Source organism: Cetorhinus maximus, chromosome 5, assembly GCF_964194155.1.
Source record: "Cetorhinus maximus chromosome 5, sCetMax3.hap1.1, whole genome shotgun sequence".
NCBI lineage: Eukaryota > Metazoa > Chordata > Chondrichthyes > Lamniformes > Cetorhinidae > Cetorhinus > Cetorhinus maximus.
The window spans coordinates 95,197,814-95,222,139 of record NC_135883.1 but is presented as its reverse complement, the minus strand read 5'-3'; the positions used below and the strand labels follow the sequence as shown (position 1 = coordinate 95,222,139).

At 49.1% G+C, this 24,326-nt stretch overlaps 1 non-coding gene across 1 annotated transcript; it reads left to right on the top strand.

Moving 5' to 3' along the window:
• Positions 1–399: 399 nt before the first annotated feature.
• trnag-acc (transfer RNA glycine (anticodon ACC)) lies at positions 400–470 on the top strand. The gene has a single exon. It is a non-coding gene; the product is annotated as a tRNA-Gly (tRNA).
• The last annotated feature ends 23,856 nt before the right edge of the window (positions 471–24,326 follow it).

Genomic DNA, 24,326 nt, shown 5'->3' with positions numbered 1-24,326 from the left:
AAGAAAATTTTGTATAACAATGATTCAAGCACTTTGGAGAAGCATATGGCATGAGCTGAATGCAATTTTGCAATATTTATAGACTTCTATTTTATTATAGTTTATATGCTTAGTAAGTACATCATGTTACCTAACTGCCAGAACTGTTGTATCCTATTTTGCTACAAAGAACAGAAGACTTGAACTGGGTGTTCAAAGTAGTCAAATATGAATCTCTTGAACATGTAGTTGGGCTGATGTGTTCCTTTAATTGCTGTGCGTACTGACATTGTAGATGCATGGGGGAATATTTCCTTTGTTCAATATTTCTAAAATAAATTGTAGATAATTGTAATACATTTACAATTTTGACACAAATACCAACTGGAGGAAATATTCACATTTATATACAGTACAGCTGCATTGGTGGTTCAGTGGTAGAATTCTCATCTACCATGTGGGAGACCTGGGTTCGATTCCCAGCCAATGCAAGGCTTTTTCTGTGGCACAGAGAGATTTGGGGGTCCTCGTGCATGAATCCCAAAAAGCGAGCATACAAGTTCAGCAGGTAATAGGAAATGGAATGTTGGCCTTTATGTCAAAAGGGAATGGAGTATAAAATTAGGGAAGTCTTGCTAAAAATATACAAGACCACACCTAGAATACTGTGATCAGTTTTGGTCCCATTATCTAAGGAAAGATATACTGGCATTGGAGGCAGTCCAGAGAAGGTTCACTAGGTTGATCCTGGGGATGGAGGGATTTTCTTATGAGGAGAGGTTGAGTCAGTTGGGCCTGTAAACATTGGAGTTTAGAAGAATGAGAGGCGACCTTATTGAAACATGTAAGATTCTTAGGGGGTTTGACAGGGTAGATGCTGAGAGGTTGTTTCCCCTTGTGGGAGAGTCTAGGAGCACAGGGCATAATCTCAGAGTAAGGGGTCGCCCACTTAAAAAAGAGATAAGGAGGAATTTCTTCTCTCAGTGGGTAGTGAATCTGTGGAATTCTTTACCGCAGAGGGCTGTAGAGGCTGGATCGTTAAGTATATTCAAGGCTGAGGTAGACAGATTTTTAATCAGTAAGGGAATCAAGGGTTATGGGGAAAAGGCAGGAAAGTGGAGTTGAGGATTATCAGATCAGCCATGATCTCATTGAGTGGCGGAGCAGGCTCCATGGGCCGAATGGCATACTTCCCCTCCTATGTCTTATGGTCTTATACAATAAATTAATCAATCCAGAGGGGAAAAACAAACAAAGACCAATTTAGGGGAAAAAGATAACTGAGAAATCCCTCTCCAATTTCCATTAGGGATTAAACAGATTCCAAGAGACCATAGTGACTGGAGACAGATCACCCAAGCGTTATTGGCAACACTCTGAAACTCATCTATCTCCCTTTTCAATATTTGCAACGACTTCATCCTCACTGCATAAGTAGGCAAATTGATGTATAGATCAATGACTCACTGCGGAAAGAAGTGTCTCCTGACATTGAATCTAGTTCTTTGCTTGTGTAACCCTTACACATATTCCTGTTTCTTCCTAACATGTCTAAGTCAAGGACCCTGATCACATGAGCTGGACCTAAATTTTCCGAGCTCGCTGGTGGTAGGTGTGATAGTTGGCGTGCACAGAAAATATGGTGCGACCTGCTTCATGATGACGTGAAGGCAGGCCACGATCGTCTGCTCAGCCCGCCAACGACGGGCCATGTTTCCCGCCATCGGTCTGCAGGAAGCTAATTGTAATACAATTATAAGGTCATCCTGTCAGGCTCTTGGAACCCCGCCATATCGTCCATCCACATCGTCAGGAAAGCACACTGACGTGCTTCACAGCAGCATGCAGGTGACCTGCACTTGGCGGCCTTCACTTTGGGGGAACTGAGGTGAGCAAGCAGCAGCGTTCTCCACAGCTCACCTGTTGTTTACAAGTGTCAGGGGTGCCAGGGGGTGGGGGCAACTGATACCTGGCTCCGGAGGAGAGTGCTGAGGGGGTGGGGGGGTGGGGGGTGGCGGGGTGGTGCAGGCAGTGTCCTGGGGAAAGTGCTGGCCAGCCTCAGAGGCGACTGCTGGAGGGGGTGGGAGGTGCAGTTTTCCTGGGGGCAAGTCTGCATTGGAGTGCTGCTTTTGGCAGCAGTAGAGTGCTTAAGTTGGAGTTTGGTGATTGAGGGAGTTCGCTGAGGAGGGAACGAGGTGATCCTTTGAGTACCGTGAGTACGGTCGGGTAAGTATTTACTACTTTTATTGCTTATAGTTTTTAAGGTCTTATTTTGTGGTTGGTTGTTTATAAGGGCTATATTCTGCAACAACGAGGAGCAGGGAAGAAGGGCTTTGAGTAATTGATATCATTTGATATTAAGTATCTTCCAAAAGGTTTAATTTAATTTAAAGGGGTGAGTCATGGCAGGAGAGCCCAAAGCCGTGGTGTGCTCCTCCTGCTCTATGTGGGAAGCCAGGAATATTTCCAGTGCCCAGGGCCAGCATGTGTGCAGGAAGTGTCTCCAGCTGCAGCTCCTGGAAGCCTGGGTTTTGGAGCTGGAGCAGCGGATGGGGACACTGTGGAGCATCCGCGAAGTGAAGAGTATCGTGGGTAGCACGTATAGAGAGGTGGTCACACCTCATGCTAAGAGTCCACAGGCAGGAAGGGAATGGGTGACCACCAAGCACAGCAAGAGGACTAGGCAGGCAGTGCAGGAATTTTCCTGTGGCTATTCCCCTGCAAAACAGATAAACCACTTTGGATACTGTTGGGAGGAATGGCCTCTCAGGGGAAAGCAGCAACAGCCAAATTTGTTGCACCACGGTTAGCTCTGCTGCACAGGGGAAGAGTAAAAAGTGTGGGAATGCAAAAGTAATATGGGATTCAATTGTAAGGGGAATAGATGGGCATTTCTGTGGCTGCAAACAAGAACCCAGGATGGTATGTTGCCTCCCTGGTGCTAGAGTCAAGGATGTCTCAGAGCAGCTACAGGACATTCTGCAGGGGGAGAGTGATCATGGCACACATTGGTACAAATGACATAGATAAAAAAATGGATGAGGTCCTAAAAGCAGGATACAGGGAGTCAGGAAGTAAGTTGAAAAGGAGAACCTCAAAAGTAGTGACCTCAGGATTACTACCAGAGCCATGTGCTAGTCAGAATAGAAAGAGCAGGATATATTGGATGAATATGTGGCTGAAGAGATGGTGTGAGGGGGAGGGTTTCAGATTCTTGGGACATTGGGACCGATTCTGGAGGAGGTGGGACCAGTACAAACTGGACAGGTTACACTTGGGCAGGACCAGGACTGATATCATGGGGGGGATATTTGCTAGAGTGGTTGGGGAGGGTTTAAACTAAAATGGCAGGGGGATGGGAACCTATGCAAGGAATCAGAGGAGGGGGAATCAAGGACAAGAACAAAAGACAGAAAGGGGAATAAGAAAAGTGATAGGCAGAGAAATCAAGGGCAAGAATCAAACAGGGCCTCAGTGAAAAATAGTGGGAACGGGACAAATAATGTTAAAAAGACAAGCCTTAAGGCTTTGTGCCTTAACGTGAGGAGCATTCGCAATAAAGTGGATGAATTAACCACAGGTATGATATAGTGGGGATTACGGAGACATGGCCTCAGGGTGACCAGGGATGGGAACTGAACATCCAGGTGTATTCAGTATTTAGGAAGGACAGACAAAAAGGAAAAGGCGGTGGAGTTGCATTGCTGGTCAAAGAGGAAATTAACACAATAGTGAGGAAAGATATTAGATCCAACAATGTGGAATCTGTATAGGTAGAGCTGAGAAACACTGAGGGGCAAAAAATGTTTGTAGGGGTTGTATATTGACCCCCCAAACTGTAGTGGTGATGTTGGGAATGGCAGTAAACAGGAAGTTAGAGACGCATACATTAAAGGAACATCTATAATTTTGGGTGACTTTAATCTGCATATAGATTGGGCAAATCAAATTAGTGACAATACTGTAGAGGAGGAATTCCTGGAGTGTATACGGGATGGTTTTCTGGAATAATATGTTGAGGAACCAACTAGAGAACAGGCCATCCTAGACTGGGTATTGTGTAATGAGAAAGGAATAATTGGCAATCTAGTTGTATGAGGCCCCTTGGGGATGAACGACCATAATATGATAGACTTCTTCATCAAGATGGAGAGTGACGTAGTTGATTCTGAAACTAGGGTCCTGAGTCTTAATAAAGGAAACTACGATGGTATGAGGCGCGAGTTGGCTATGATGGATTGGGAAACATTACTTAAAGGGATGATGGTGGATAGGCAATGACAAACATTCAAAGAGTGCATGGGTGAACTGCAACAATTGTTTATTCCTATCTGGTGCAAAAGTAAAGCAGTAACGGTGGCCAAACCATGGCTTACAAGGGAAATTAGAGATAGTATTAGATGCAAGGAAGAGGCATACAAATTGGCCAGAAAAAACAATAGACCTGAGGATTGGGAGCAGTTTAGAATTCAGCAAAGGAGGACCAAGGGATTGATTAAGAAGGGGAAAATAGAATACGAGAGTAAGCTTGCAGCGAACATAAAAATTGACTGTAAAAGTTCCTATAGGTATGTGAAGAGAAAAAGATTGGTGAAGACAAATGTAGGTCCCTTACATTCAGAAACAGGGGAATTTATAATGGGGAACAAAGAAATGGCTGACCAACTAAATACATACTTTGATTCTGCCTTCACAAAGGAGGACACAAAAATACCAGGAATGTTGGGGAACACAGAATTTAGTGAAAAGGAGGAACTGAAAGAAATCAGTATTAGTAGGGAAATGGTGTTGGGAAAATTGATGGGATTGAAGGCTGATAAATCCCCAGGGCCTGATAATCTACATCCCAGAGTACTTAAGGAAGTGGCCCTAGAAATAGTGGATGCATTAGTGGTCATCTTCCGAGATTCTGGAGCAGTTCCGACAGATTGGAGGGTTGCTAATCCCCACTATTTAAAAAGGGAGGTAAAGAGAAAACAGGGAATTATAGACCAGCCAGCTTGGTGTCGGTAGTGGGGAAAATTCTAGAGTCCATTATAAAAGAGTTAATAGCTGAGCACTTGGAAAACAGTGGCAGAATTGGGCAGAGTCAGCATGGATTTATGAAAGGGAAATCATGGTTGACAAATCTATTGGAATTTTTCAAGGATGTAACCAGTAGAGTTGATGAAGGGGAGCCAGTGGGTGTGGTTTATTTGGACTTTCAGAAGGCTTTCGACAAAGACCCACATAAGAGATTAGCATGTAAAATTAAAGCGCAAGGGATTGGGGGTAGTGTATTGAGATGGATAGAAAACTGGTTGGCAGACAGGAAACAAAGAGTAGGAATAAATGGGTCTTTTTCCGAATGGCAGGCAATGACTAGTGGGGTACCGCAGGGATCATTGCTGGGACCCCAGCTATTCACAATATATATTAATGATTTAGATGAGGGAACTAAATGCAATATATCCAAATTTGCAGATGACACAAAGCTGGGTGGGAGGGTGAGCTGTGAGGAGGATGCAGAGATGCTTTAGTGTGATTTGGACAAGCTGAGTGAGTGGGCAAATGCATGGCAGATGCAGTATAATGTGGATAAATGTGAGGTTATCCATTTTGGTAGCAAAAACAGGAAGGCAAATTATTATCTGAACGGCTATAAATTGAGAGCGGGGAATGTGCAACGAGATCTGGGTGTCCTCGTACACCAGTCGCTGATGGTAAGCATACAGGTTCAGCAGGTGGTAAAGAAGGCAAATGGTATGTTGGCCTTCATAGCGAGAGGATTCGAGTACAGGGACAGGGATGTCTTGCTGCAATTATACAGGGCCTCGGTGAGATCACACCTGGAATATTGTGTGCAGCTTTGGCCTCCTTACCTGAGGAAGGATATTCTTGCTATAGAGGGAGTGCAGCGAAGGTTTACCAGACTGATTCCTGGGACTGACATATGAGGAGAGATTGAGCCGGTTAGGATTATATACGCTGGAGTTCAGAAGAATGAGGGGGGATCTCATAGAAACCGATAAAATTCTAACATGACTAGACAGGGTAGATGCAGGAAGGATATTCCCGAAGGTGGGGAAGTCCAGAACCAGGGGTCACAGTCTGAGGATATGGGGTAGACCATTTAGGACTGAGATGAGGAGAAATTTCTCCACCCAGAGAGTGGTGAGCTTGTGGAATTCATTACCACAGAAAGTAGTTGAGACCAAAATATTGTATGTTTTCAAGAAGGAGTTAGATATAGCTTTTGGGGTGAAAGGGATCAAAGGATATGGGGAGAAAGCAGGAGATGGATGATCAGCCACGATCATAATGAATGGCGGAGCAGACTTGAAGGGCTGAATGGCCTACTCCTGCTCCTATTTTCTATGTTTCTATGTTAAGTGCTCGCCAGCCTCAGCGGCGACTGCTAAGGTTGAGGTTTGTCTGGGAGCAAGAGCTGGCCAGCCTCGAAGGTGGCTTCTGGGGTTGGGGCGCGGTCAAGTGCTGCCCTGGCGCTGCATCCCGTGCACAAGCAACTGAGTTGGGAGTCAGAGTAAGCAAGATAAGTGGCCACACATTAGGGATACCTGTATAAACTGACCATGCCTCTGCAACTGAGACAGATTATGCGCAGCCACAGAGATATAATTGGCTCCTAGCCTGCCTGCCCATGCAAGCAATGTGGAGGCACCAAATGGATACCAAGAGCTCCATGCCTTACCCTCTACCCTGTTCCCACCCCACCCCCACCCCCCGGCTCAGACTTCGAGTCCGCCACCACTTCATTGGACTGTGGAGCAGTTGGACTGCACACGTTGTACAATGTCATCGCCAACGCTGGCCATGTAGCAGTCACTGCTGGAGGTGCTCACAGCCCCTTGCAATCTCAGCATGGGATTGGACCAGTGTCCCCCATGTTGCAGGTTGACAGGACAGCCATGCACTCAACTCTGGCCATCCGAGGACTGACCAGAATTCTCCGGGAATCATTAAGGGGCAGTCACACAGGGCCAGGAAAGGTGCTAAGTACAGCCATGATAACCACATCTCTTTCTGATTCATGCTGCAGGAGGACCAAATCAGGAACATGGATCCTGGTGACCTAGCTGGATGCCTGATGGCCTACAGAGACTGTAGAAAATAGAGGAGAGAGCAACTGAGGCCCCTGGCTGCGTAAAGGCAGGAGCAGCAACCTCATGAAGAAGGAGCAGCAGGAGCTCCCACACAAGCTGCCCAGGAGCAACAGCGAGCCGTGGCTGGTTGGTGCCTAGTGACACCCAGGGTCTATACCCGCCACGTGCCATTCCTGCAGGTGACTGAGAACCAGTGTCGCTGACGACTGCGCATGTCTAGGGACCTGATGGCTCACATCTACCACTTACTGCAGGACTTGGCGCCAAGGGGACATGGAGTGAATCCACCGCCAGTGGCTGTGAAAGTGACTGTGGCGCTCAATTTCTATGCCAGTGGTTCCTTTCAGGGCTCCACAGGTGACCTCTGTGGAATATCACAACCCGCCACCCACAAATGCATCCATGAGGTCACGTATGCCATCTTCCCCATGGCACACAACTTTGTGCCTTTCGCTTGCCACCGGGACATCTCAGAAGCAAGGGCAATTGGTTTCTCCCGGATCTTCGGACTCGCATAGGTGCAGGGTGTGATTGGCTGCACTCATGTGGCGATCAGGTCTCCGTTGCTACACTCTTTCTACTTCATCAACCGCAAGGGCTTCCACTCACTGAACGTGCAGCTGGTGTGCTACCACCAGAAACACATCCTGCAGGTATGTACACGGTTTCCAGGGAGTGTGCACGACGCCTACATCCTGAGTCACTCACAGGTCCCTGCAGTCTTCCAGGGTCCACAGAGGCTGCAGGGTTGGCTCCTCGGGGACAAGGGCCACCCACAGAGGCCGTTGCTGATAACACCCGTGCGGCGGCCTCAGACTGCAGCAGAGCGACGCTATAATGAGGCTCATGCAGCAGCTCACAACTTGGTAGAGCAAACCATCGGGATGCTGAAGATACAGTTCCGGTGCCTGGACTGGTCTGGTGGAGCCCTGCAATACAATCCGCAGAGGGTGTCACACAGCATCGTCGTCTGCTGCGCCCCTTACAACCTGGCACTCCAAAGGGGAGTCGAGCTGGCTGAGGAGGAGATGGAGGAGCTGGAGATCTCTTGGATGAGGAGGAGGAAGCTGATGAGGATGAGGGTAAGGGGGTCCTCAATGGTGACGATGATGGGGATGAGGCTCTTGCACTGGCTAGACAAAGCATGCGCGCTTGGGAGGCCCTCATAGATGCCAGATTTGTGGAGGATGATGACAACATGCGATGAGGTGTTCCCCTAGATCCTCACATCGCAGTTGTGAAGGTTTGACTCCAGTCTGGCTTATGACAGTGCCAATACCCTCAGTGTGAATGCTCCTGTCATGGAGATGCAGTGGAGGCCCTAATAGTCGCTCGATCACAGGAGGATGATGACAACATGCAGTGAGGACACTCCATAAATCTTCACGTAGCCTCTGAGAATGTCTGACTCCTGTCTGGCTGAGGGCAGCTCGCTTGTGCTCCATGATCAGGGTCATCTCGGAGACGCAGCCATGAAACTTTAGACGCACCTAATGCTGTGTCTGCCTTCAGCACCTCAGCCCTTCAGGAGCTGGTGCACAGCATCACTGGTCACAGATGCTAGTGTGATGGGGGCCAGCCCCACATTAAAGGTGCTGAGAGCACATCGAGAGAATGAGAGAACACTGAGGGGTCTGCTCACTACATTCCGGCATCAATGACCAGCACCACCGAGGTGCAGGCATCAGTAATGTTTCCAGGGGGTGTGAGGCTGGACCATCACTTTGGACTGAAGGCTGCACAGAGCACAGGGAAGAGGCCCTGGACTGAGACAACTGCCTTTTATCTTGTGCAGAAAGGTTTCACACCTGAGTGACACGAACACTGCTCATCAGAACAAGGAGCCATAGGCAGGGAGACATTCTTAGGAGTTTATTGACAAAAGTGAACAGCATGCACAGGTGATCAACACCCATGCCCAAGATGTGCAACTGTTTTTACCTAACATTACTAACCCTGACTTGGTGCTCCCCAGACACCCACAGCAGAGGTGGAGGCAGCCTGCTAACTATGACGCCCTGTCTGTGATGACTTTGGTGGGCATCCTCTGGAGGGCTGAGACCTAGTGGGGCCCGGCTTGCTTTCAGGGTTTTACTGTGTGGCAGTGGCACCCTCCTCGGCCTGTGAAGCTGGATCTGCGGGGGTCACAGGAAGAGGGGAGTCAGATGGGTCGTTCACTCCCAGAGCTACCTGGGTGGATGGCCCCGGAGCGTGCACCTGCTGATCCTCCTCCCTATGGGTGCCTGAGGGCCCCTGGCTGACTCCTTGAGCGGAAGGGGTAGCTGGAGTGAGATTGAGCTGCCCAGCACCCTTCTCGTGTACACACTGTTGGAAGCCAACTATGGCATCAGCGATGGAGTTCAGCCTGCGCAGAAGCACAGGAGTGATGTCCTGGACCAAGGTCCCCTTGGCTGCCGCCATCTTGCCAGTGTTGATCTCAGTGTGTTGGCATGCCGGTGCTATCACCACAGCCTGAAGACAGATGGACTCCTCCAGCATGTCTTGCAATCTGAGGAGTGCAGTGGACATCCCTTCCTGATGTTCCCTAACTTGCCATTGCAGCTCCAGCAACTTAGACATGACCAAGTCCAGAGGCTCGTCATCTGATTCGGACTCAGCAGTCTGGCCTCCAGCAGTTCTCCGAGTGCCAGGGACCTGGGAAATCCCTGCCTCCATCTGCTGTGGATCAGACAGTGTGATGTGCTCACCAGGTTGTGATCCCGAGGCTACTCTAATGCTAGATCCCACCGAGGTGTGTGTCTGTGCTGGTGGAGGGTGTGGGTAAGCGTTGTGATGGGACTTCAGGGAGGGTGCCTCCAGATTCCTCTTCAGAGTTTTCTTCAGGATTGATCTTCTTGATTGGAGGCCCTGAGTCATGGACTCTGTCGGCTGTTTGGCAGATGTGCCTGTGAAAGTAAGGAGAGATAATTAGCTCTTGGCAGTGGCCTGTGAAACAGGGCACATCACTCACAGCATGATTGGTCTGATGGATGTTGCACTGCTGGATCCTCACTTGATAGAACAGCGCCGACCTCACTGTCAGTACAGGACCGGTCCCGGTCATCGCCGGCCAGCTGGATGGCTCTGTTTTCGAATTCAGTCAGAACTTTGATCTTCAGTATCCCTCCACCTGTCTGCGACCTTTCCCTCCTGTTGTGAGCCTGTTTGTCCTGCATGGATAGAGATGGGGAAAGTGTATCAGGACGCCTGCCGGGCCAGATGATAAGTATGCCTGGCCTGTGTGGGTGGTCCCATGGTGGGATGAGGACAATGATTGTGTGTGTGAAAGAGTGAATGGTGATGTCCCTTGCACTGGCAGTGAGTGAGGGCCCTGTGGATGTGTGATGGGTTTGTGAGTGTGTGAGTTGGGAGTGATGAAAAGAGTGACTTACCCTGGTGGAACGGAGGAGATCATTCATCCTTTTGCGGCACTGGGTGGCTGTCCTCCTCTGCAGGGCATCTGCGCTGACCACCCACTGCCACTGCCTCCCAAGCCAGGTTGGTGATTTTGCTGCCCATCCTGCGGACAGAACTGGGGTAGAGCACATACCTATGGGCCTCCATGGCATCCAGCAGTCGCTCAAGGGACCCGTTGTTGAAGTGGGGGGCTGCAGCCTTTTTTCCTTTGCTGGCCATGTCTCCCAGGCAGTGGTGGTGAGCTGGTGGTGATGAGTGCTTTGCTGATGGCCGACTTTTAAAGATGGCGGTCGGCGTGTTGCAACAGCGGGGTGATGACGAGCGGGCGAATGAGAGCCTGTACCCTTCCTCACTGTTACAATATGCAAATCCACAGTGCAATTCAGAAGGCATAACAATGGCAGTTAATGGTGGCTTCAGTGCAAACGTTCAGTAGCAGAAAAAGATGAACGCTGTTTAAAAGAGGTTTGCTGGGAATATGATCAGGGGTGTAGTAGGTTCTTTGAGCTTTCCTGATGTTCAGAAATTGCTTTTCTTTCATTCTAATATCAGCCTAACAAAAAGCGTCTACCTTTCTTATAGGAATGCAGTGCTTTTTGATGGTTAAGATCAAAGTGTAGCAATCCTACAGTAATACTGAAGGAGGAGGATTAGTGAAGTACTTGATTACAAAAAAATTCAGCATGTTTGCTGTATCTTGATGAGGTACTAGGCTGGAAATTCTGATTGGTAAAATTCACATGTGAATGCTTAGTGTTCTGGTACTACATTTCTGCCTGTGTTAGGTTAACATAGTGTTAACCATCCATACATTACCTTGGCCAATCAGAGATTCAACTCTAATGGCTTTGGGGTGCCCATAAAGCTATCTCTATGACTTTCTAATTCTTTATTAATTTTGGTGTGGTGAATTATCACACTGCTGGCAGTGAAACAATTATGCACAGCCATGGGGAAAATCAGATCAGTGTCTGGAAGATAACAATTTTTCCATAGCCTTATGAAGTAATTAATAACAGTGAAATTCTAAAAATTGATATTGAACTGCTGTTCTTTGTCATTTTATAGGTTACATCATATGATGAGTTCCAGAATGTGTTGATTAGGCACACAACTGATAATCACAATAGTATGAGATCAAGTCTCCCAGATCCAAAGGGATTCGTGTACAGGGAAATACACTTTAAATTTGATCTGCACAAGACCCACTCCCCACGTCCATTCCACATCAGCCCTCTCCCAGTAGATGCAATCAGGAGTCATGAACTGTGCATAATCCAGCTGTGAAAAACAACTAGCTGTCAAAAAGACAAGATTTTATTATTCACCAAATTAACACCACAATGGCAATGATTCCCAAAGTGTTTAGGCTGCATTAGGTTTTAAACAGATGTTTATTCAACCAGCCTCAGGTCAGTGGCCAACATAAGCAAGGGCAAAAACAAAACAAAAACAGAATTACCTGGAAAAACCCAGCAAGTCTGGCAGCATCGGCGGAGAAGAAAGACTGATTTCTTCTCCGCCGATGCTGCCAGACTTGCTGGGTTTTTCCAGGTAATTCTGTTTTTGTTTTGTTTTGGATTTCCAGCATCCGCAGTAGCTTTTAGCTTTTTGTTTTTATCTTTAAGCAAGGGGAATCATGGCATATGGGTGCCAACCTGAAAGAATTGACAGCTGTAATTTCTTTACCTACCACCCACAGTATAAGTAGGTTGATTTTGAACAGGTTGTCTGTTTTCTAATGGATGTGGTAATGATTGTGTAGTTTTCAAGGGGAGAGGCCAGTATCTGATGAGAGGGAGCTGTTAACATATCAGATAATGTGGAGATCAGGCAGGGGGCTTGGGTGGTCATCAGTACAGTGGAAACAGGTTTGAGGGAACAGTAGGTGGGTTTCATGGACAAAGTGATCTCAGAGCAGGAATGAGAGGTGATAGGGGAGAAACTGAAGGATGCTGAGAGTTCAAGGATAGGGCATGGGGAACCTTGGAGAAACTTTGGCTGGTGGGCAAGGAAAAGGGAGAGAAAGCAGAGCCAGCTAAATGGATGAGTTCAATTTTAGTGACAAATAAGTCCATGAGTTTCTCACACTCATTGTTGGAAGTGAGGATGAGAAGGACAGAGAAGAGGGGCTTAGGAAGACAGTTTGTAGTGGAGAGGGGAAACCTGGAGTTTATCTTTACACTAAGGATGACCCAGGAACAGTGAAAACAATGAATAGTTTTGACAGAGAATAGCTAGACCTCACAGTCGTTTATGTGGTCTCTTTAGCAGCCTTCTATCATGTGAGACAATGGCCAGAGTTTTCTGGCTCCGATGGTGTCAGGCCTCATGGTGGGCAGTGGGGGAGGGACAACATGGTGAGAAGGCCAAAAATTGATTTCACGCCAGCATGAAAACACAATGGGATCATCCGATGCTGTCCACAATGGCAAAACACCAATCCCGCTGGAGGCTGATGTGAACCCGATTTGCATCCTGCTAATGGGATGCAAAGTAAGGCCCGACCGGAATCATCCCCCCCCCACTCCAGATTTTCCGTTACACTGGAAAACACACATGCCAGCCCAGAACACATTTGGACAAGTGTGATGTGCAGAAGTTGGAACTTACCGTTAGGGCCTTGCTCAGATTGCAGATGTCCGAGAAGAAGATGATGCTAAGGCAGGACAGCTACCGGACCCTGGAGGAACACGCGCATTGCCTGCTGGTGGATTTTCATGGACGTGGCTCTGCCGTTAAGCAGCTCCCAGAAGGTGGGAGGTCTCCCAATGTCTCGGGTCTGCTTCGGAACATCACAGTCTTGGTCATGGGCCGCTATGGATGATCGGCGGGGTAGGGGGAGAGGAAGAATCCAGCTGGGAGTGGGAGAGGAATGTGTACCAGTAGGTGGGTGGGAGACGGAGCTCTAGGTTTGACTGGGAGGGCGTTGGCGGAGGGGGTAAGGTTGGGTGAACAAAGTTTTCAGGGGGGGGGGTGAGGTTGGCAGGGGGGGAGGAGGGAGTACGGGGGAAGGAGGGTGTAATGGGGGAGAATGCGGCAAGTAGGGAGGTAGGTGCAAGGAGGGAGGAAGGTGTAGGTATGAGAAGGAATTCAAAGGATGGAAGGATTTCGAAGGGGGGAAGGGGTTCAGAGGGGGGAAGGAGTCTGGAGGAGGAAGGAGTCCTGGAGGAGGAAGGAGTCCGGAGGGGGGAAGGAGTATGAGAGGGGAAAGGTGTCCGGGGGATGAAGTTTTCAGGGGAAAGGAATCCAGGGGGAGGAAGGAGTCCAGGGAGAAGAGGGAGTAAGGGTGGAGGAGGGAGTAAGGGAGGGGGAATGTCCAGGTGAACGTGCAAGGGGTGGGGTCTATGGAGTCAATGACTGCCTCATGGGAGCGAACTGGTGGGCGTGGTGGAGGGGAATGGTGAGTATGGGAGTGGGCAGAGTGAGCCAGAAGTGTAGAGGGGTGAGGGTGCGACAGTAGCGGTAGAAGGGACGGCAAGGGTGGTTGGTGGGAACTTGGAGGCAGACACAATCCCTAGGGGTGGGAAGGAGAGGTCAATGTGATCAGGGGTGGGAATCTCAGGAAAGTAGGGAATGTACACGTTCACCTGGACATCCTGGAAATAAAAAGGTTCTAGTTGGTAGGTGACGGTGGGGAGGTGGAAGGTGAGGCCAGGTGGGTTGGGGGGTGGGGAGGGGGGGTCCTGTCAGCAGTGATGGGGGAAAGGACATGGGTGACTGGGGGAGGGGAAAGGGCAGGGGAGATGATCAGAAAATTAACGGCTACCATGGCTGTCGGAATCGAAAGTGAGCGGAGCCTCGAGTTGGACGGGCACAGGTGCTGCATGGGAGTGTGATCAGTGGGTGGGCGGAGATGCAGGTCAGCTCAGATGGACAACTGAAAGAGAACCCCAGCAGGCAGCACTGAAAATGCTCAGGACATTGAGATGTGTGTGATGGAGGAAAGCTCTGCATGCGTGGCAGAGTGCTTACACAAAGCTCCAAAAGGCTCTGCCACACATGCACACACACTTCTCCCTCCAGAATCACTCGTGGTTTGGCTATGTGCAGCTCAACTGTTAGTTGCAGGGGGTGGTGAGGTGAGGAGGGTGCAGGGGGAGGACTCTTGAAGTCTGTAAATGAAGTTGAAAGTCAATGGGTGGAATTTGCCGTACCCATTGGCGTCGGGTGCCATGGCGGGTGTGAGCGGACAATATGATGGGAAGGCCAAAAATCGGTGTCACACTGTTATGAAACCGATTTGCATTGTCCGCTCCGCCCAGCAATGGTGGGCTGCATTTCCCACCGCCGGACATCAGGAACTTCATTTGAATACATCTGCATATCATTAGAAGGCCTGCTTGCCGAAATCATCCTACCGCTTCAAATTTACTGACCATGTCATTGCACAGCACGTCTTGACAAGTGTGACATGCAAAAGTCAGGACTTACCGTCAGGGCCTTTCTCACATCATGGACATCCAAGGAGCAGAAGGTGCTGGAGCCCTACAGCAGTGCGACCCTGGAGGAATATGCATCACATGCTGGGTGGATCCTCATGGACATGGTTCTGCCGTGAAGCAGCTCGTGGAAGGTGGAATGTCACCGTTGAGGGTCTGCATTGGGACAGCAGTGTCTTGGCCATGGTCTGTAATGAATGTTCATTGAGGAGGTGGAGAGGAAGCTGTAGGTTTGACTGGAAGAGGAAGTTGTACCAGTGGGGTGGGAGAGGAAGGCCTAGCTTTGGCTGGGAGAGGAAGGTGCACTGAGGGGGGATGAGGTGGGGAGTGGGAGGAACGATGGTGTTGGTGGGTGGTGAGATTCGGAGGGGGGAAACGATGCTGCCAGGGGAGTGAGGTTGGGGGGTGGTATGATGATGTCGGGGGAGTGAGGTTGGGAGGGGAGATGGAGTGCGGGAGGAGGAGGGTGGAACGGCAACTGGGATGGTAGGTGTAAGGGAAGGTATTCAGAGGGGCGAAGGAGTTAAGAGAGGGGAAGGAGTCCAGGGGCAGAAAGGAGTAAAGGTGGAGGAAGGAATAAGGGTGGAGGAAGGAGTAAGGCTGGAGGAAGGAGTAAGGCTGGAGGAAGGAGTAAGGGTGGAGGAAGGAGTAAGGCTGGAGGAAGGAGTAAGGTTGGAGGAAGGAGTAAGGGTGGAGGAAGGAGTAAGGGTGGAGGAAGGAGTAAGGGTGGAGAAAGGAGTGAGGGTGGAGGAAGGAGTAAGACGGAGGGATGTCCACGTGAAAGGGAGGAGTCTGTGGAGTCGATGACTGGCACTCCTAGGGAGTGAAATAAGGGTGGGCGTGGTAGGAGGGAATGGTGAGAATGAGATGGGCAGAGTGAGTCAGTAGGGTGGGAGGGTGAGGGTGCGATGGTAGCAGTAGAAGGGACACGAGGGTGGTTGGTTTGGGACTCGGAGGCACACATGGACCCAATGGGTGGGAAGGCCGTGGTCAGGGAGGTGAATGTGGATGGGGGTGCGATTCTCAGGAAGGTAGGGAATGTGCACGTTCACCTGGACACCCATGAAAGAAAAGTTTTCTAGCTGGTAGGTGACGGTGGGGAGGTGGAAGGCGATGCCAGTAGGGTTGACGGTGATGGGGGAAAGGACATGTGTGCTTGGGGGAGGGGAAAGGATGAGGGAGCTGAAAACAAACTTCACCAGTACCATTTTGCAAAATGAAAAGTAAAAGTAGCCTCCTTTTGAGTGGGAGCATGTGCTGGATGGGAGTGCAATCAATGGTTGGGCGGAGATGCAGGCACCCACTTGTGATCAGAAATTCTTAACTTTTCTAGACCTAACACATTTAGGTGCTACCCTGACATCTGTAGCAGGCATGGAGACAGCCTATGCAATGGTTGACCCTGTTGCCTCTGATGACTTTGGCATGCATCTTCTGGACACTGAGGCTTTGAGGGCCCTGGTTATTTCTGGCTCTCTTTCTGTGGGCCAGTTGCTCCCTCTGCGGTGTCAGAGGATGAAGTTGAGGGGGTCACAGGCAAAGTGGACTTGGAGGAGGAGGACAGGCTCTGAGATTCCTGAGTGGGTGACCCAGGTATGTCCAGTTGCCATCCTCCTTCCTTTGGCTGCCCGAGGGCCCCAGTCTGACTCCTAGAGGGAACGAGCACCTGGGGGGACATCGAGGTGCCCCATTTCCCTCTCGTGTTGCCACTGCAGGAACTCACCCATGGCTCCCGCAATGCAGTGTAAGCCTGTGTGCACCTGCATGTTCTGCAGGACCAGGGCCTCCAACCCGTCAGCCATCCTTCTCATGGGGACCTCAATGCGCGTACATGTAAGCAACACTTCCTCAGTGAGCAAGTGGATGCACTCCTCCCACTCGCGTACCATACTTTTGATGGCTTCCAACAGCTCTGTGTGATGTTTCCCCACCTTCTGCTGATTCCCCGTGAAGAGTTGGAAAGCCGAATCTGGAGGCTCAGCATTTGACTCGGACCTCACAGATGCCTCTTCCCCAGCAGTCCTCCGAGTGCTGGTGAGCTCGGCTGAACCTGCCTCCTCCTGCTGCGGACAAGTGTCCGTGCGGTGACCACCAGTTTATGAACCCGAACGTGCTCTTGATCTAGGTCCCGCTGAGGTGCGTGTTTCTGTGCTTGGGGAGGGTGTGGGTAAGCGCTGTGTTGGATCTTTCAGGCTGCTTATTTCCCGTTCTTCAATGGGGGAAGTGTCCTCTTAGTTGCAGGTGAAGACCTGGATGCAGCTGAGGGATTGGCTGGCTGAGGGTGTTGGTCCCTTGGCAGAGCTCCCTGTGAACCAAAGTAGAGATGATTAGTGCATTGCAGCAGAGTCAAAAGTAGGAGAGAGAGCACTCACAGTTGCGTTGAGGGAGGGATGATGTGGAGTAGGATCCTCAAGTGGGTGTTTGCTGCTGACATCACCGTCACTGCAGGCACGGTCCACATCCTCACCAGTCAGTGCGATGGCACACTGCTCAAAGTGAGTGAGGGGCCTAATGTGGGCCACTCCAACCCCATTCTGGGACATCTCCCTGTTGCTGTGAGCTATCTTCTCCTGCATGAAAACAGATGGAGAGAGTGTGAGCAGGACACATGACACTGCATGGAATGTGTGGTGAGTGGAGCCATGGGCACAATGAGGATGCGAGTTCGAGAAGATATGGGCCTGATGGAGATGTGGGAGTGTATGTGAGAGTTAGTGGTGATGTCCCTTGAGGTGTGAGATCCTTGTGTATGTGTGATGGGTTTGTGAATGTGTGATTTGAGAGTTTTGAGAAGAATGACTTACCCTGGTGGAACGGATGAGACCATTCATCCTCTTTTGGCACTGGGTGGAGGTCCGTTTTTGCAGGGCGTTGCTGACCACCGGTGCCGCCGCCCTCTCATGCTGGATTTGTCCTTGCTTGCTGGCCTTTGCCCAGGGCGAGTGTACAGGACATCGCGGTGGGCCTCCGTTGCGTCCAGTAGGCACTCGAGGGCGATATCAGTAAATCTGGGGGCAGCATGTTTCCCCCTTTGGCAGTCATGACTTTGAAGCAGCATCCTATCCCTTGAAGAATGCTAGGTCTTTGCAGGGGCGGCCTTTAAAGATGGTACCCAGTTTACTGAAGGGGTGAGCGAATGAGAGGACGTCCTACCAGCGACCCGGCGTGTTTCCCAGGAATGCATTATTAATGGGGTGGGATTGGGATGATACGGCATGAAAAGGAACCATTGTGGCTGGCAGGTCAAATGTCCTTTCTCCCATCTGCTACCGCACTTAGTCAAATCTGGGATGACACGTCACAACATTATTCAGTGACAGTGAATATATTTTCAGATTATAAAGTGACAAAATGTGTTTACCTGTGCAACCACTTGTGATCAGAGCTTCTTACCTTTTCTAGGCCTACCACTAGGTGCTGCCCTGACATCCGCAGCAGGAGTGGACACAGCCTGTACAGTGGTTGGCCCTGTTACATCTGATCACTTTGGCATGCATCCTCTGGGGAGCCAAGGCTGTGAGGACCCCGGCTTGCTTTGGCTGTCCTCCTGTGGGCTAGCTGCTCCCTCAGTGGTCACAGAGGATGGGTTTAAGGCAGTCACAGGCAAAGGGGACTCGAAGAGAAAAGACAGCTGCTGAGATTCCTGAGGTGCCCAGCTGGGGCTCCTTCTCCTTTCGGGTGCCCGAGGGCCCCAGCCTGACTCCTTAAGGAGATTGGATGGATAGATGTTGAGATGCCTCGGTTCCCTCTATATTGCCATTGCAGAAACTTATCCATGGCTACAACAATAGAGTGCAAGCCTGCATGCATATCTATGTTCTGCAGGACCATTGTCTCCATGGCATGTGCCATCCTTCCCATGGAGACCTCAATGTGCGCACAAGTAGGAACCACTTCATCAGAGAGCAGGTGGATGCACTCCTCCAACTCATGTGCAACTCTATTGAGGGCTTTCAACAGCTCTTTGTGATGTACTGCTGCCTTCTGCTGACTCTCCACGATGAGCTAGAAGGCCAAACCCAGAGGCTCATTTTCTGACTTGAACCTCACAGATGCCTCTTCCCCAGCAGTTCTCCAGATGCTGGAGAGCTCAGCCGAACCCGCCTTCTCCTGCTGCAGACATGTGTTTGTGCAGTGACTACCAGATTGTGAACTCGAGCCTGCTCTAGATCTAGGTCCCACTGAGGTGTGTGTCTCTGTGCTGGTGGAGAGTGTGGGTAAGCGCTGTGACGGGTCTTCCAGGCTACTTATTTCCAGCTCTTCAATGGAGGAGGTGCCCTCTTTGCTGGAGATGAGGACCTGGATGGAGCTGAGGGACTGGCTGGCTGAGGGTGTCAGTTGTGGGCAGATCTCCCTGTGAACCAAAGTAGAGATAATTGGTGCATGGCAGCAGAGTCAAAAGCAGGAGAGAGAGCACTCAAAGTTTCGTTGGGAGAGGGATGCAGGATCCTCATGTGGACTTCACCATCACCAGAGGCAGGGCCCATGTCCTCACCAGTCAGTGCAATGGCACACTCCTCAAAGTGAGTGAGGGGCCTAGTGTGGGCCACTCCAGAGGTCTGGGACCTCTTCCTGCTGTTGTGAACCAGCTTCTCCGGCATGAAAACAGGTGGAGAGAGTGTGAGTAGGACACATGATACAGTGTGGAATGTTTGTGTGGTGAGCGGAATGATGGACGGGATGAGGACGAAAGCTCCAGAGGATATGAGCCTGATGGAGATGTGATGGTGTGACTAAAAGTGTTTTTTAAATTGATTTACTGAATGTGGGCATTGTTGGCTAGGCCAGCATTTATTGCCCATCCCTAATTGTCCTTGAGAAGGTGGTGGTGGGCTGCCTCCTTGAACTTCTGCCGTCCCTGTGGTGTAAGTACACCCACAGTGCTGTTTGGGAGGGAATTCCAGGATTTTGACCAAAAACATTGAAGGAACGGTGATATATTTCTAAGTCAGGATGGTGAGTGGCTTGGGGGGGATCTTGCAGGTGGTGTTGTTCTCATGCCTCTACTCCCCTTGTCCTTCCAGCTGGTAATGGTTGTCAGTTTGGAAGGTGCTGCCTTAGGAGCCTTGGTGAGTTTCTGCAGTGCATCTTGTAGATGGTACACGCTGCTGCCACTGCGCGTTGGTGTGGAGAGAGTGAATGTTTGTTGAAGGGGTGCCAATCAAGTGGGCTGCTTTGTCCTGGATGGTGTCAAGCTTCTTGAGTGTTGTTGGAGCTGCACTTATCCAATCAAGTGGAGAGTATTCCATCACACTCCTGACATATGTTTTGTAGATGGTGGACAGGCTTTGGGGAGTCAGGAGGTGAGTTACTTGCTGCAGGGTTCCTATTCTCTGATCTGCTGTTGTTGCCGCAGTATTTATATGGCTAGTCTAGGTCAGTTTCTGGTCAGTGGTAATACCCAGGATGTTGATAGTGTAGGATTCAGTGATGGTAATGCCATTGAACATCAAGGGGCAATTGTTAGATTCTCTCTAGTTGGAGATGGTCATTGCCTGGCACTTGAATGTTACTTGCCGCTTGTCAGCCCAAGTCTAGATATTGTTCATGTCTTGCTGCATTTGGACATGGACTGCTTCAGTATCTGAGGAGTCACGAATGGTGCTGAACATCATGCAATCATTAGCGAACATCCCCACTTCTGACCTTATGATGGAAGGAAGATCATTGATGAAACAGCTGAAGATGTTTGGGCCTAGTACACTACCCTGAGGAACTCCTGCAGTGATGTCCTGGAACTGAGATGATTGACGTCCAACAACCACAGCCATCTTCTTTTGTGTTAGCTATGACTCCAACAAGTGGAGAACTTTCCCCCTGATTCCCATTGACTTCAGTTTTGTTAGGGCTTCATGATGCCACACTCTGTAAAATGTGGCCTTGATGTCAAGGGCAGTCATTCTCACCTTTCTTCTGGTTAGTGGTGTTGTCCTTTGAGGTGTGAGTTCACTGTGGAGGTATAATGGGTTTGTGGGTGTGCAAGTTGAGAGTGATGGGGTGGTTGGCCTCCCCGGGGGAATGGATAAGAGCATTCATCCTCTCCCTGTACTGCATGGCTGACGTCCTCTGTGCTCCGGTGGCGCTGACCACCGCTGCCGCTGCCTCAAAAGCCGGATGGGTGATTCTGGTGGGCTTCCTGCACCCAGTGCATGGTTGAGCACATTTTGGCAGCCTTCCACTGTGTGCAGCAGACGCCCCAGAAAGGTGTCACTAAATTTGAGGGCTGCCGTCTTCTTTGCTTTCGGGGCCACCTGGAGCAGTCCTGATCTGAAGACATGGAGCAGGTTGCACTCTGGTGCTCTTTAAATATGGCACCCGGAGCAAGGAAGTTCTGAGGTCATGGTGTGGCAGACAAATCTGAGCCTGCTCGCTAGCGATCCAACGTGTTTCCCGTGAATGCATTATTGGTGATATGGGTTGCGCCCGGAATGGGACAATTCGGCACGAAAAGTGTCATTGCAGCTAGTGGGTAAAACATCCTTTTTCCCACCCACTACCGCACTCTGTGCAAATCTGGGACGATTCCAGTCAATGGTTTACGTTTTGGTGATTGTTAAGGATGTCATGGCAATAGTTCAAGAGTAGGTGGTTCTCCTAATGACCTGATAATGTTCCTTCTTCAGGCAATGCTGCTTAAAAGTCAAATGAACTACCTCTTATTGTTTGTAGAATGCTGCTGTTAGACCATGGCTTTCACATTTGCGTTCATCACAGTGATATTTTTCAAATTGTGTAAAGCGCTTTGAGATTTTCAATGTAATAAAGGCTGAAGACTCTGGATACCGCAAAGGCTATGAGCCCTGACAACATTCATGCTGTAATACTGAAAACATGTGCTCTAAAACTTGCTGCATGCCTAGGCAAGCTGTTCTAGCACAGCTACAACATTGGCATCTACTTGATAATGTGGAAAACTGCTCAGATATGTCCTGTCCTCAAGGTAGGTAATTAGCCATACTCCATGAGGGATTGTAGGCATCTCTCTCTATTAGAGAGAAAGACAATTGGTTATATATAGCTTGAGGGGCACCATTCTGCATCAAGAATGGGACAGGTGAGGAGACAGGTCCCATGTCTACCTTAGCCAGACGAGGAATTGAACCCACGCTTTTGTCATTATTCCAAACCACATGCTCACCATCTAGCCAACTGAGCTAGCCCATCATGTCCACATAAAGCAGGACAAAGCAAATCCAGTCATTTATCACCCCACCAGTCTCTTCTCAATCATCAGCAAAGTAATGGAAGGTGTTGTCGACATTGCTATCAAGTGGCACTTACTCAGGAAGAACCTGTACAGCAATGCTCAGTTTGGGTTCTTTGAGGGCCAGTAAGCTACAGGCTTCATTGCAGCCGTGGTTCTTACATGGACAAAAGAGCTGAATTCCAGAGGGGAGGTGACAGGTGACTGCCCTTGACATTATGGAAGCATTTGACAGAGTATGGTATTAAGGAGCAAAATTGAAGTCAATGGGAATCAGGGTGAAAGCGCTCCACAGGTTGGAGTTCTGTCTACACAAAGGAAGGTGGTTGTGGTTGCTGGAAGCCAATAACTGTGACCCCAGGACATCACTGTAGGGGTTCCTCAGGGTAGTCTCCTAGATCCAGCCGTCTTCAGCTGATTCATTAATGACCTTCCTTCCAACAGACAGTCAGAAGTAGGAATGTTCACTGATGATTGCACAGTGTACAGTTCCATTAGCGACTTTCAGATACTAGAACAGTTTATGCCCACATCTAGCAAGACATTCAGTCTTGGTCTGATAAGTGAAAGTGACATTCATGCTACATGAGTGCCAGGCAATGACCATCTCCAACAAGAAAAAATCTGACCATTCATTGGCATTATCATCGCTGAATGCCCTCCCATCAACATCCTGGGGATTGCCATTGATCAGAAACTGAAATGGACCAGCTATATAAATACTGTGGCTACAAGAGCAGGTCAGAGGCTGGGAATTCTGAAGCATTTATCTCACCTCAGCCTATTTACCATCCACAATGCACAAGTGAGGAGTGTGATGGAATGCTCTACTGGCCTAGGTGAGTGCACTTCCAACAGCACTAAAAAAAGCACTTAGAAAAGTGTATGATTAGTCAACATGGCTTTACTAAAGGGAAATGGTGTTTTCCAAATTTATTGGAGTTTTTTGAGGATATAACTAGTAAGGTAGATAAAGGGGAACCAGTAGCTGTGTATACCTGGATTTCCAAAAGGCATTCAATAAGGTCACATGAGGTTAATAGGCAAGATAGCACTGTATGGATTTGGGGGTAATATATTGGCATGGATAGAGGATTGGTCAATGTACAGGAAGAAGAGAGTGGCATAAATGGGACATTTTCAAGTTGGCAGGTAATGAATAATGGAGTACCACACGGGTCAGTGCTGGGGGCTCAGCTATTTACAATCTGAATTAATGACTTAAATGAAGAGTCAGAGAATTATGTATCTGATTTTACTGATGAAACAAAGCTAGATGGAAATGTAAGCTGTGGAAAGGACACAAAGATGCTGCAAAGAGATATATACGAATTAAATGAGTGGGCAACAAGGTGTAGAGAAGTGTGAAGTTATTCATGTAGGTCAAAAGAGTAGAAAAGCTAAATATTTTTAAGAGGTGAGAGACTTGTAAATGTTGATGTTGAAAGAGGCTTTGGTGTGCTCATATAAGAACCTCAAAAAGTTAGCATACAGGTACAGCAAGCAATTAGGAAGGCAAATGGCAAGTGGGCCTTGATTGCAAGGGGATTGGAGTACAGGAATAATGAAGCCTTGCTACAATTGTACAGGGTTTTGTTGAGACCACACTTGGAGTACTGTGTGAGTTTTGGTCTCCACATTTAAGAAAGGATATACTGGAAGTGTTACAGCGAAGATTCACTAAATTGTTCCCTGGGATGAGGGTTTTTTTCTACGATGAAAGGCTGAGAAAATTGAGTCTTTTTCTTCTCTGGAGTTTAGAAGAATAAGAGGCAATCTCATTGAAATGTATAAGGTTCTGAAGGGGTTTAATAGGGTGGACACTGAATATTGTTTCCACTGGATGGGGAATCTAAAACACAGAGGCACAGTCTCAGGATAAGGGGCCAATCATTTAGGACTGAGTTGCGGAGAAATTACTTCACTCAAATGGTCGTGAATCTTTGGAATTCTCTATCCCAGAGGGTTCTGGCTCCATCGTTGTGTTGGCCAGGGGCTGCAGCCGAACTGCTGATACAGGCAAAAGCAACTTTTGACCTGAAGTAACCTGAGTCCAGTCACTGGCCTGAGCTGGCTGGAACCGGTTTGAAGTAGCTGAGTTTCGTGAATAACAAAGGGAATGTGAAAATACACAAGCCCTTATTTAGAAAAGGAGTAATGAGGTAATGCTACCTAAGTCCT